Source organism: Pseudophryne corroboree, chromosome 1 (genome assembly GCF_028390025.1).
Source record: "Pseudophryne corroboree isolate aPseCor3 chromosome 1, aPseCor3.hap2, whole genome shotgun sequence".
Classification (NCBI taxonomy): domain Eukaryota; kingdom Metazoa; phylum Chordata; class Amphibia; order Anura; family Myobatrachidae; genus Pseudophryne; species Pseudophryne corroboree.
Window position 1 is genome coordinate 1,091,455,446 of NC_086444.1, and position 13,696 is coordinate 1,091,469,141.

At 49.2% G+C, this 13,696-nt stretch overlaps 2 long non-coding RNA genes across 4 annotated transcripts in view; one reads left to right on the top strand and one right to left on the bottom strand.

The window, feature by feature from the left end:
• The window catches only part of LOC134927299 (uncharacterized), a 105,714-nt gene extending 95,278 nt beyond the window's left edge, over positions 1–10,436 (bottom strand). Inside the window, exon 1 of one of the 3 annotated variants that reach the window (XR_010177599.1) lies at positions 10,322–10,436. This is a non-coding gene — a long non-coding RNA (uncharacterized LOC134927299). The remainder of the gene's footprint in view (positions 1–10,321) is intronic. The other 2 variants (XR_010177602.1, XR_010177598.1) reach the window with 2 other exon arrangements.
• A 124-nt stretch (positions 10,437–10,560) lies between these two features.
• The window catches only part of LOC134927312 (uncharacterized), a 91,270-nt gene continuing 88,134 nt past the window's right edge, over positions 10,561–13,696 (top strand). Inside the window, exon 1 of the long non-coding RNA XR_010177609.1 lies at positions 10,561–10,660. This is a non-coding gene — a long non-coding RNA (uncharacterized LOC134927312). The remainder of the gene's footprint in view (positions 10,661–13,696) is intronic.

The window sequence follows — 13,696 nt, forward strand, 5'->3', positions numbered from 1 at the left end:
TATAATCCATGCAATTTATTGATAATTAATCGTATTTTTTTACTTCTTGGTTTGTTCAATCATTGAAAGATGCGGCTGCGCCATGTCTGGGAATCTTTTTTAATCTAACCTCAGAAAATATAACATTTGTCTTAAGTTTTGTCAATGGCAAGCAAAATGGGAAATTATATCAATGTTCACAATGTGTAAACAGAATTTTGGGAACAAAATCTCTAGCTGTGGACAACAGCATTTGGATCAACATAGAAACAACAGGTGCAAAGGTCAAGTAACTAAGACGAGTAAGCTGACCATGAAAGCCCTACACTGGTTCCCCTTCCGAACCCAGTTAAAATGTTTCATTTTCACAAAGCCCAATCCTCTCCTATTTACATCTCTGACCTTAGCACCCTTTCACACTTGCGTCCACCTACTCCGCTCCACAAATGATTGCTGCCTCTCCTGACTACTTCCTCCCACTACCGCTTCCAAGATCTTGCCCATGTTGCTCCCTGCCTCTGGAACTCTCTCCCTATCAGACTCTTCACATCTCTACAAAACGTCAATTGGGCTCTGAAGACCCACCTGCTCACTGTCTTCCCCTTGTGTCACCCTTGTCTGTCTGCCCCTCCCCTTTAAACTATAAGCTCTCACGAGCAGGGCCCTCATGTGCGCTTTCTTTCCTCACTTTCTCATACGTCCTAGAGGATGCTGGGGTCCATTTCATGACCATGGGGTATAGACGGTTCCGCAGGAGCCATGGGCACTTTAGGACTTTTCAAGGGTGTGAACTGGCTCCTCCCTCTATGCCCCTCCTCCAGACCCCAGTTTTTAGAAATGTGCCCAGGCAGACTGGATGCACTCCAGAGGAGCTCTGGGTCACATACAAATTTGCAAGTACAAACTGATACCGACACGGACTCTTTTTCCTGTGTCGACACTAGTAATTCCAGGAGAATAGGTCCTAAATTAGCAAAAAAAGCATTCAAAACATGTTTTAGCTATAAAGGTGGTGTTAGAAGTTATGAAGCCCCTCTTTTACCACAAGGAGAGGGTTTACTTTAGTAAAGAAGTAATGTAATTTTCCCTCCACCTCAGGAACAGTCTCTTGGAGGGAGTCTGATTTAACCTGAAAAGAAATTTCAGATTCCCAAAAGAATTCAGGCAGCTTACCTTTTTCCAAAAGGTGGGAGTCACCCCGCATTTTAGACAGGGCCCTGTCATAAAAGAGAAAAGGTGTTTCTCCCTGCGCCTGGGATGGCTTCACTTAAGGAGCTGACAGGCGCAAGTGAGTGAGGTGATCTATTGATGTGGCCAATGGGACACTACTCAGGCCTACTATTGTCTGTGCGTGGGTGAGTAGTGCTATTGAGAAGTGGTCAGAAAACTTGTCATTAGACATTGACACAATAGATGGAGACGAGATACTCCTAACGTTAGGTCATATCAAAGACGCTGCTGCGTACGTACTAGAAACCATGAAATATATTGGTCTCTTGGGATCAAGAACCGCTACCATGGCAGTATCGGCTTGGTGGGCGTTGTGGATTCGCCAGTGGAATGCTGATACAGATTCCAAAAGAAATATGGAGGCTCTCCCGTATAAAGGTGAGGCCTTGTTTGGTGATGGGCGGGATGCGCTAGTCTCGGCGGCTACCGCAGGTAAGTCGACATTCTTGCCTTATGCTCCTACACCGGCGAAAAAGACACATCACTCTCACATGCAGTCCTTCCGGCCAACATATACAAAAAGGCCAAAGGTTCCCCCTTTTTTGCAGGTAGGGGAATGGGAAAAGGAAAGAAATCCGCAGCATCTACCGGATCGCAGGAGCAGAAGTCCACCCCTGCTTCTGCCAAATCTGCAGCATGACGCTGGGGCTCCCTTGCGGGAGTCCGCTCGGGTGGGAGCACGTCTGAAACTTTTCAGTCAAATCTGGATTCAATCTGGCCTGGACCCATGGGTCTTACAAATTGTGTCCCATGGGTACAAACTAGAGTTTCAAGACGTCTTCCCTTGCAAATCGACCTTACCAGCTTCTCTTCCAGAAAGAGAGGCAGTAACAACGGCAATTCAAAAATTATGTCAGGATCAGGTCATTGTCCTGGTACCCTTGTCACAGCAAGGAGAAGGTTTTTATTCAAGCCTCTTCGTAGTTCCGAAGCCGGACGGCTCGGTCAGACCGATTTGAAACCTAAAAAATCTGAATCTCTACTTGAAAAGGTTCAAGTACAAGATGGAATCCCTGAGGGTAGTGATTTCCAGTCTCGAGGAGGGGACTTCATGGTGTCAGTAGACATAAAGGATGCTTACTTGCATGTTCCCATTTATCCTCCTCACCAAGCTTATCTGAGATTCGCAGTACAGGATTGCCATTACCAGTTCCAGACGTTGCCGTTCGGACTCTCCACGGCACCAAGGGTATTCACCAAGGTGATGGAGGAGATGATGGTCCTCCTTCATCAAAAAGGAGTAAATATAATCCTTATCTGGATGATCTCCTGATAAAAGCGAGATCCAGGGAACAGTTGGTGCAGAACATCGCACTCTCCCTGTCAATACTCCAACAACACGGTTGGATCATGAATTTTCCAAAGTCGCAGTTGGAACCGACAACAAGATTGTCCTTTTTAGGGCTGATTCTGGACTCAGAAGTACGGAGAGTATTTATTCCAGTGGAAAAGGCTCTGGAAATCCAGAAAATGGTCAAACAAATATTGAAACCAACAAGCGTGTCGACCCATCAATGCATTCGGTTGTTGGGGAAAATGGTAGCGGCCTACGAGGTCATACAGTTTGGCCGATTTCATGCCAGAGAATTCCAGTGGGACCTACAAGTGGTCCGGATCCCACCTACACATGCACCGGAATAATCCTGTCCCCCAAAGCCAGGATTTCGCTCCAGTGGTGGCTACACAGTTCTCACCTAGTAGAGGGACGCAGGTTTGGGATTCACGACTGGGTCCTTATAACCACGGATGCAAGTCTCCGAGGCTGGGGAGCTGTCACACAGGGGGAAAGCTTCCAAGGAAAATGGTCAAGTCAGGAAGTCTGCCTTCACATAAACGTTCTGTAATTGAGAGCCATTTACAACGGCCTTCTACAAGCGGTACATCTTCTTCAAGATCATCCCGTGCAGATCCAGTCAGACAATTTAACAGCAGTCGCGTACATAAACAGGCAAGGCGGAACGAAAAGCAGAGCGGCAATGGCAGAAGTGACAAGGATTCTCCTCTGGGCAGAAAGACATGTAAGAGCTCTGTCAGCAATTTTCATTCCGGGAGTGGACAACTGGGAAGCAGACTTCCTCAGCAGACACGATCTCCATACAGGAGAGTGGGGCCTCCACCAAAAAGTATTCGCAGAGGTGACAAGTCTTTGGGGAGTTCCTCAAGTAGACATGATGGCATCTCGATTAAACAAGAAGCTTCAGAGATATTGTTCCAGGTCGAGAGACCCTCAAGCAATAGCAGTGGATGCACTGGTGACCCAGTGGGTGTTTCGGTCGATATGTTTTCCCTCCACTTCCACTGATTCCAAAAGTTCTCAAAATAATAAGAAGAACAAGAGTTCGAGCAATCTTCATTGCCCCAGACTGGCCAAGGAGGGCTTGGTATCCAGATCTTCAGGAGTTGCTCATAGAAGATCCTCGGCCTCTTCCTCCTCGAGAGGACCTACTACAGCAGGGGCCGTGTGTGTATCAAGACTTGCCGCGGCTACGTTTGACGGCATGGCTGTTGAGCGCCGGATCCTAGCCCGAAAGGGTATTCCCAAGGAAGTCATCCCCACTCTTATTCAGGCCAGGAAAGGAGTAACGTCTAAACATCACCACCATATTTGGAGAAAATATGTGTCTTGGTGTGAATCCAAGAAGGCACCTACGGAAGAGTTTGAGTTGGGAAGTTTTCTCCATTTTCTGCAGGCTGGGGTGGATGCGGGTCTTAGATTGGGGTCAATCAAGGTCCAGATTTCGGCCTTATCAGTTTTCTTTCAAAAACAATTGGCCTCCTTTCCAGAAGTTCAGACGTTCGTGAAAAGGGGTTCTGCACATCCAGCCTCCATTTGTGCCTCCAGTGGCACCATGGGACCTTAATGTGGTGTTGCAGATCCTTCAATCAGATTGGTTTGAACCTCTGCAGGAGATAGAATTGAAGTTTCTCATTTGGAAAGTGGTGATGCTTTTGGCCTTGGCATCCGCAAGGCGGGTGTCTGAGTTGGGGGCCTTGTCTCACAAGAGCCCTTACCTGATCTTCCATGAAGATGTGGCAGAGTTGAGAACTCATCAACAATTTCTTCCAAAGGTGGTTTCGTCCTTCCACATAAACCAACCTATTGTGGTGCCAGTAGCTACTGACACTTTCACTGAGTCACAGTCTCTAGATGTGGTTAGAGCTTTGAAGATTTATGTCGCAAGAACAGCTTGGTTACGGAAAACAGAGGCTCTGTTTGTCCTGTATGCTCCCAGCAAGATTGGGTGTCCTGCTTCTAAGCAGACTATTGCGCGCTGGATCAGAGGAATGATTCAGCATGCTCATTCTATGGCTGGATTGCCGTTACCTACGTCGGTGAAGGCCCATTCTACTAGGAAGGTGGGCTCGTCCTGGGCGGCTGCCCGGGGGATCTCGTCACTGCAACTTTGCCGAGCAGCTACTTGGTCAGGGTCAAACACTTTTGCTAAATTTTATAGGTTTGACACTTTGGCCGATGAGGACCTCAAGTTTGGTCAATCGGTGCTGCAGGGTCATCCGCACTCTCCCGCCCGTAGTGGAGCTTTGGTATAAACCCCATGGTCATGAAATGGACCCCGGCATCCTCTAGGACGTATGAGAAGACAGGATTTTAATACCTACCGGTAAATCCTTTTCTCCTAGTCCGTAGAGGATGCAGTGCGTACTTTACCTGCAGTTTTGTTCAGTTAGTTACACAAGTGTGTTACATTTGTTTTCAGCATGTTGCTGTAAATGGTTCATGCCTGTTGGCGTGTGTTATGTTGAATGCCATGTTGTGCGGCATGGTTGAGGTGTGAGCTGGTATGAATCTCACCATTAGTATAACAGTAAATCCTTTCCACGAAATGTCCGTCTCCCTGGGCACAGTTCCTATAACTGGGGTCTGGAGGAGGGGCATAGAGGGAGGAGCCAGTTCACACCCTTGAAAAGTCTTAAAGTGCCCATGGCTCCTGCGGAACCGTCTATACCCCATGGTCATGAAATGGACCCCAGCATCCTCTACGGACTAGGAGAAAATAAGATTTTAAACCTACCGGTAAATCTATTTCTCCTAGTCCGTAGAGGATGCTGGGGACTCCGTAAGGACCATGGGGTATAGACGGGCTCCGCAGGAGACATGGGCACCTAAAAGAACTTTTCCTATGGGTGTGCACTGGCTCCTCCCTCTATGCCCCTCCTCCAGATCTCAGTTAGAGAACTGTGCCCAGAGGAGATGGGTACACTGCAGAGAGCTTTTATAAATCCAAGGGCAAGATTCCTACCAGCCCACACCAATCATACCATGTAACCCGGAACATACATAACCAGTTAACAGTATGAACAAACAACAGTAGCGATCCAAGACCGATTCCAACTGTAACATAACCCTTATGTAAACAACAACTATATACAAGTCTTGCAGAGTTTTCTCACTGGGACGGGCGCCCAGCATCCTCTACGGACTAGGAGAAATAGATTTACCGGTAGGTTTAAAATCTTATTTTCTCTTACATCCTAGAGGATGCTGGGGACTCCGTAAGGACCATGGGGTTTATACCAAAGCTCCCAATCGGGTGGGAGAGTGCGTATGACTCTGCAGCATCGACTGAGCAAATGCTAGGTCCTCATCAGCCAGGGTATCAAAATTGTAGAATTTAGCAAAAGTGTTTGACCCCGACCAAGTTGCTGCTCGGCAAAGCTGTAATGCCGAGACGCCCCGGGCAGCCGCCCAAGAAGAGCCCACCTTCCTAGTGGAATGGGCCTTAACCGAATGCGATAACGGCAATCCAGCCGTAGAATGAGCCTGCTGAATCGTGTTACAGATCCAGCGAGCAATAGTCTGCTTCGAAGCAGGCACGCCAATCTTGTTGGCAGCATACAGGACAAACAGAGCCTCTGTTTTCCTAATTCCAGCCGTCCTGGCTACATAAATCCTCAAGGCCTGACTACATCCAGGGACCTGGAATCCTCCAAGTCACTCGTAGCCACAGGCACCACAATGGGTTGGTTCAAATGGAATGAAGAAACCACCTTAGGCAAAAATTGAGGGCGTGTCCTCAATTCCGCTCTATCAACATGAAAAATCAAGTAGGGGCTCTTGTGAGACAAGGCCGCCAATTCTGACACTCGCCTTGCAGATGCTAAGGCCAACAACATGACCACCTTCCAGGTAAGAAATTTCAACTCAACCTTGTTAAGTGGTTCAAACCAGTGTGATTTTAGGAACTGCAACACCACGTTCAGGTCCCATGGTGCCACTGGAGGCACAAAAGGAGGCTGGATGTGTAGCACTCCCTTTACAAAAGTCTGGACTTCTGGAAGAGAAGTCAATTCCTTCTGAAAGAATATCGAGAGGGCCGAAATCTGTACCTTAACAGAGCCTAATTTCAGGCCCATATCCACTCCTGTCTGTAGGAAGTGGAGAAAACGACCCAAATGAAAATCTTCCGTAGGGGCGTTCTTGGTTTCACACCAAGACACATATTTTCGCCAGATACGGTGATAATGTTTTACCGTCACCTCCTTTCTAGCCTTTATTAGAGTAGGGATGACCTCCTCCGGAATCCCCTTCTCAGCTAGGATCCGGCGTTCAACCGCCATGCCGTCAAACGTAACCGCGGTGAGTCTTGGAACACGCAAGGACCCTGCTGCAACAGGTCCTCCCTTAGAGGAAGAGGCCAGGGATCTCCTGTGAGCATCTCCTGAAGATCTGAGTACCAGGCCCTTTGAGGCCAGTCTGGAACAATGAGTATTGTCTGTACTCTTTTTCGCCTTATGATCCTCAACACCTTTGTGATGAGAGGAAGAGGAGGAAACACGTAGACCGATTGGAACACCCATGGCGTTACCAGGGCTTCTACTGCTACTGCCTGAGGGTCCCGGGACCTGGCACAATACCTCCGAAGCTTCTTGCTGAGGCGTGACGCCATCATGTCTATTTGAGGAACTCCCCAAAGACCCATTATCACTGCAAAGACTTCTTGATGAAGTCCCCACTCTCCTGGATGGAGATCATGTCTGCTGAGGAAGTCTGCTTCCCAGTTGTCCACTCCCGGAATGAAGACAGCTGACAGAGCGCTTACGTGATTTTCCGCCCAGCGAAGAATCCTGGTTGCTTCCGCCATCGCGGCTCTGCTTCTTGTCCCACCTTGGCGGTTCACATGAGCCACTGCTGTGACATTGTCTGATTGAATCAGAACCGGTAGGTTGCGAAGAAGACTCTCCGCTTGTCGAAGGCCGTTGTATATGGCTCTTAGCTCCAACACGTTGATGTGTAGACAGGACTCCTGGTCTGACCACAGTCCCTGAAAATTTCCTCCTTGGGTGACTGCTCCCCATCCTCGGAGGCTCGCGTCCGTGGTTACCAGGATCCAGTCCTGAATTCCGAACCTGCGACCCTCCAGAAGGTGAGCACTTTGCAGCCACCATAGAAGAGACACCCTGGTCCCGGGGGACAGTGTTATTTTCTGATGTAAATGTAGATGGGACCCGGACCATTTGTCCAGGAGGTCCCATTGAAACGTCCTTGCATGGAACCTGCCGAAGGGGATGGCCTCGTAGGCTGCCACCATTTTCCCCAGAACACGAGTGCATTGATGAACTGACATTCTTTTTGGCTTTAGCAGGTCTCTGACCATGTTCTGGATGTCCTGGGCTTTTTCCAACGGGAGAAAAACCTTTTGTTCCGTATCCAGTATCATACCTAGGAACGTTAGTCGAGTTGTCGGAATCAACTGTGACTTCGGTAGATTTAGAATCCAACCGTGTTGCTGGAGCACTCTCAGAGAGAGTGTCACATTGCTCAGCAATTGCTCTCTTGATCTCGCCTTTATCAGGAGATCGTCCAAGTATGGGATAATTGTGACTCCATGCTTGTGCAGGACCACCATCATTTCCGCCATTATCTTGGTGAAAATCCTTGGGGCCGTGGAAAGCCCAAACGGCAACGTCTGAAATTGGTAATGACAATCCTGTACAGCGAATCTCAGGTACTCCTGATGGGAAGGATATATGGGGACATGTAGGTAAGCATCCTTTATGTCCAGTGACACCATAAACTCCCCCTCCTCCATGCTGGCTATTATCGCCCTGAGCGATTCCATCTTGAATTTAAATCTTTTCATGTACAGGTTTAGGGATTTTAGATTCAAAATAGGTCTGACCGAACCATCCGGTTTCGGGACCACAAAGAGGGTTGAATAGTACCCTCTTCCCTGTTGGTTCAAGGGAACCCTGATAATTACTTGCTGTTGACACAGCGTTTGAATTGCAGCTAACACTACATCCTTGTCTGGGGTAGAAGCTGGTAAGGCCGACTTGAAAAATCGGCGTGGGGGCACCTCTTCGAATTCCAGTTTGTAGCCTTGGGAAACTATTTCCAACGCCCAAGGATTCAGGTCTGAGCTGAACCAGACCTGGCTGAAGAGTCGAAGACGAGCCCCCACCGGTGCGGACTCCCGCAGGGAAGCCCCAGCGTCATGCAGTGGGTTTTGTAGAAGCCGGGGAGGACTTCTGTTCCTGGGCACCAGCCGATGCAGGTGTTCTTTTCCCTCTACCCTTACCTCTGGCAACGAAGGAGGATCCCCGACCTCTTCTGGACTTTTGTGACCGAAAGGACTGCATCTGATATGTTGGAGTTTTCTTCTGCTGTTGGGGAATAAACGGTAAAAAGTTAGATTTACCTGCGGTAGCTGTGGAAACCAGGTCCGGCAGCCCATCCCCAAACAACACGTCTCCCCTATAGGGTAGAACCTCCATATGCTTTTTCGAATCCGCATCACCCGTCCACTGGCGGGTCCATAAGGATCTTCTCGCTGAAATAGCCATGGCATTGGCTCTGGAAGCCAGTAATCCAATGTCCCTTTGAGCATCTCTCATATACAAGACTGCGTCTTTGATATGGGCTAGAATTAACAAAACAGTATCTCTATCCATGGTATCAAGGTCAGCCGACAGGTTATCTGTCCAGGCTGAAATTGCGCTACATACCCATGCCGACGCAATTGTCGGTCTTAGCAAAGCTCCAGTAAGTGAATAAATAGACTTTAAAGTAGTCTCTTGCCTGCGATCCGCAGGATCCTTGAGGGTCGCTGTGTCTGAAGATGGTAGCGCCACTTTCTTTGACAGGCGCGTTAAAGCCTTGTCCACAGTGGGAGAGGATTCCCAACGTACCCTGTCCTGTGTAGGGAAGGGGTATGCCATATTAATTCTTTTGGGAATCTGCGGTCTCTTATCCGGAGTCTCCCAAGCTTTTTCAAAAAATTCATTAAGTTCATGAGATGGGGGAAAGTTTATTATCTGTTTCTTTCCCTTAAACATGTGTACCCTCGTGTCAGGAACAGAGGGTTCATCAGCAATGTGCAACACATCTCTTATTGCTATAATCATACACTGAATGCTCTTTGTCACCTTAGGGTGCAATTTAGCTTCATCATAGTCGACACTGGAATCAGAGTCCGTGTCAGTAGTTGTGTCCACAATTTTTGCCAAGGGACGCTTTTGAGACCCCGACGGGTCCTGTGAGTCGGTCCAATCCGAGGATTGACCCCCTGACGCCTCCCCGAATTCAGCCTTATCTAGCCTCTTATGTAAAGATGTCCAACTTGCATTCAACATATGCCACATGTCCATCCATTCCTGAGTCGGCACTACCGACGGAGACACACCACTCATCTGCTCTACCTCCTCCTTGGAGAAGCCTTCCGCTTCAGACATGTCGACACGCACGTACCGACCCCCCACACACACAGGGATATACCTATAAGAGGGCAAAACCCCAACCAGGCCCTTAGGAGAGACAGAAAGAGAGTTGCCAGCACACACCCAGCGCCCAAATGACACTGGAAAAACCAGATAGCGCTTTTATATTTTATATATATATATATATATATAAATATCCATGTAGTGGCCGGCACTCAGAACACCTCCATGGGCTATCTGGCTCAGGTGCCATCCTATGAGGTTGCACCTCCATCCATATTCCAAAAGAAGGCGGCACTCAGAGACTTGTTAAATCACACAAAATTCTTTAGTGAACAAACTGCATGGATTACATCATCAACGTTTCGGGGCGTATAGCCCCTTCATCAGGATAACCCCACACTGCAAATAACACAACATTTATAGGTGCACTCACCCCTCCTCACCGTCCCCACTGGCTGCCGCCGCCGCCGTGTCCCAGGCCCGGCGTCCGTCTCCACGAGCAGAGCACTTCCGCCGGAAGTGACGTCGCGGGTCCCGGTCACGTTGCCGCGGCAACCTAACATCAACATAAACAAAACATACAAGTGACTGACGTGGGTACTGACAGATCGCTGTTCTCACTTGTATGTTTTGTTTATGTTGATGTTAGGTTGCCGCGGCAACGTGACCGGGACCCGCGACGTCACTTCCGGCGGAAGTGCTCTGCTCGTGGAGACGGACGCCGGGCCTGGGACACGGCGGCGGCGGCAGCCAGTGGGGACGGTGAGGAGGGGTGAGTGCACCTATAAATGTTGTGTTATTTGCAGTGTGGGGTTATCCTGATGAAGGGGCTATACGCCCCGAAACGTTGATGATGTAATCCATGCAGTTTGTTCACTAAAGAATTTTGTGTGATTTAACAAGTCTCTGAGTGCCGCCTTCTTTTGGAATATGAATAGGAATATATATATATATATATATATATCCAATTTCCCACTCACTGCGCGCCAATGTGCCCCCCCTTTCTTTTTTCCAACCTCTGAAGTGTTCAGCAGGGGAGAGTCCGGGGAGCCAGCGTTTCTCATGCAGCTCTGTGGAGAAAATGGCGCTGGTTAGTGCTGAGGGATCAAGCTCCGCCCCCCCAGCGGCGGGCTTCGGTCCCTCTTCAATTTTCACAAAAATGGCGGGGAATCAACTATTTGCTGCCTCCGCAGCCTAATAGCACCTTATTGCCCAAAAACGAGGTTTATTTCTGCCCAGGGCGCCCCCCCCCCTGCGCCCTGCACCCATCAGTGCTGTCTGTGTGTTGTGTATGGGAGCAATGGCGCGCAGCGGTACCTCATGAAGATCTTAAGTCTTCTGCCGCCTGAGATGTCTTCTTGTTTCTCATACTCACCCGGCTTCTATCTTCCGGCATCTGTGAGGAGGACGGCGGCGCGGCTCCGGGACGAACCCCAGGGTGAGACCTGTGTTCCGACTCCCTCTGGAGCTAATGGTGTCCAGTAGCCTAAGAAGCAGAGCCTATCAGTTAAGTAGGTCTGCTTCTCTCCCCTCAGTCCCACGATGCAGGAAGCCTGTTGCCAACTGTTAGGCGCTGCGGTCCGAGATCTCGTTGCGGCCCGGTGCCTAGCAACTAGGGACGCCGAGCGGGCTGAGCCGCCGGGTCCCTAGCCACGCTGGGACGCCGTGCGCGCTGAGCCGCCGGGTCCCTAGCAACGCTGGGACGCCGTGCGCGCTCAGCCGCCAGGACCCTAGCAACGGGGACGCCACGGGCGGACCGCGTTCCCCGTTGCAGGGTCAATCAAGTAATTAAACACACTGGTCTTCTGGTCGTGCAGCAAGGCAGCTGCACGACATTTATGTTAATCGGCCTCTGAACCCTGATTGGAGGATGCAGTGCTTAAAGCCTTCTCAGTGCTTCACACAGACGCCGGTTATAGGTTCCTGCATGCTGCTTTGGTTTGCTGAACGTCTGTTCCAGTTCTGCTGTGTCCGGTCATTCCTGTCCTCAGAGTTCCTGAATCTTGGAGTTGTCATCTCATCCCAAGGAGCCTTCCGGTCCTCAATTACCCGCAACAGTCGCTAGAGGATCTCAAGTGGTTTTCGTGAGTGGCGGCTCTGCCGCGTGCTGCGGCCTAGGTCACTTCATCTTGTATTCTGTTTTGGAGCATTTGCGGAGGTTTCCGCTCCCACAGTCCTCTCCGGAACTCGGCAGTGCCGAGTAGGAGAGTGGACAAGTGGGTATTTTGGTTGTCCTTTTCCCTGGCGGTTTTTCCTCACATACTCTAGTTTAAAGTTAGTGTATAGCCCCTGGCTTTGTTGTTAGTTAGAGGGCCCCTTGTTATCACCCTGTCTCGGATTTCTCTTTGTCTCCCATTAAGACCTGAGGGGGCATCGGAGTTGGGCAGACGTAATCCGCCCTTCAAACGCGGCTGCCATGGGCTCAAGCAACCATAGTCTCGCAAGAGATTTCTGACAACACGGGCGAGACAACGGAGATAGGGCGCCAGGGGCTATTCCCGTTCCCACTCCCATTTCCCAGCATTACGTTCCAGTACTCGGGTCCTTGCTATAAGATCTCCCCAGACCGGAGTATTGGAATCATAACATTATAACCGGCTCCACCAAAACTTAAAATTAAAGGGGGTTTAATTTTTTCTCATTCTGTTTTTGTGAGAGTTTATCGGCCTCATGAATCCGACAGGTTTAGAACCAAATCCCGGTCAGCTTTTAGTCAACCAGATTCAGGAACTTACTCAGATGGTCCAGGATCTTTCTCTTCGGGTGAGATCGCAGGAAGACCTTTTGCGAGCCTCCCCGAGGGTTGTTCCTGAACCAAAGATGCATTTACCCGACCGTTTTTCCGGTGACAGAAAAGATTTTTTTAATTTTAAAGAAGCTTGTAAGCTATATTTTCGTTTAAGACCTACATCCTCTGGTACTGAATCTCAGCGGGTTGGGATTATTATTTAATTACTTCAGGGGGATCCTCAGACCTGGGCGTTTGGTTTAAAAGCTGAGGATCCTGCGTTGTTATCTGTAGATGCCTTTTTTAAGTCATTAGGGCTCTTATATGATGACCCTGATAGAGAGGCGTCAGCTGAGAGTCATCTGCGCGCTCTCAAACAAGGTAGAAATCCAGCGGAAGTTTATTGTACCGAGTTTCGCCGTTGGTCAAACGACTGTGGCTGGAATGACCCGGCCCTGCGCAGTCAGTTTCGCATCGGTTTATCTGAATTTATTAAAGACAGTCTCCTCCAGTACCCCGCTCCTGAGACTCTCGATAAACTCATGGAGCTTGCTATAAAGATTGATCGTCGTCTCCGAGAGCGGAGGGCTGAAAGAGGAACAACTGTAAGGCCTAGTCCTTGTGTTTATACCTTCCCAGAGGACGTCGAGGAACCCATGCAGATGGGTCTCTCGCGGCTGTCTCCTGAGGAAAGAACCAGAAGACAAAATTCCGGTCTTTGTCTGTACTGTGGTGGTAAGGGACACTTTGCTCGTAACTGCCCGAACAAGTTGGGAAACACTCTGACCAGGTGAATTGTGAGGGGGTTCACTTAGGTCTGCAGCTTATCTCCTCAAACAATTCTCTATTAGTCCCTGTTAAGGTTTCCTTTGGCAGCCTCAGTTCATTAGTGTCTGCCTTTGTCGATAGTGGAGCTGCAGGAAACTTTATGGACTTAACTTGGGCTAAGGCCTTAGGCATTCCACATTTACCGTTAGATAGATGTATCACCATGCACGGCTTAGATGGGGGTCCGCTTTCCAATGGGGTAATTACTCACTGTACACCTCCAGTAGTACTTACAGTAGGAGCCTTACATTC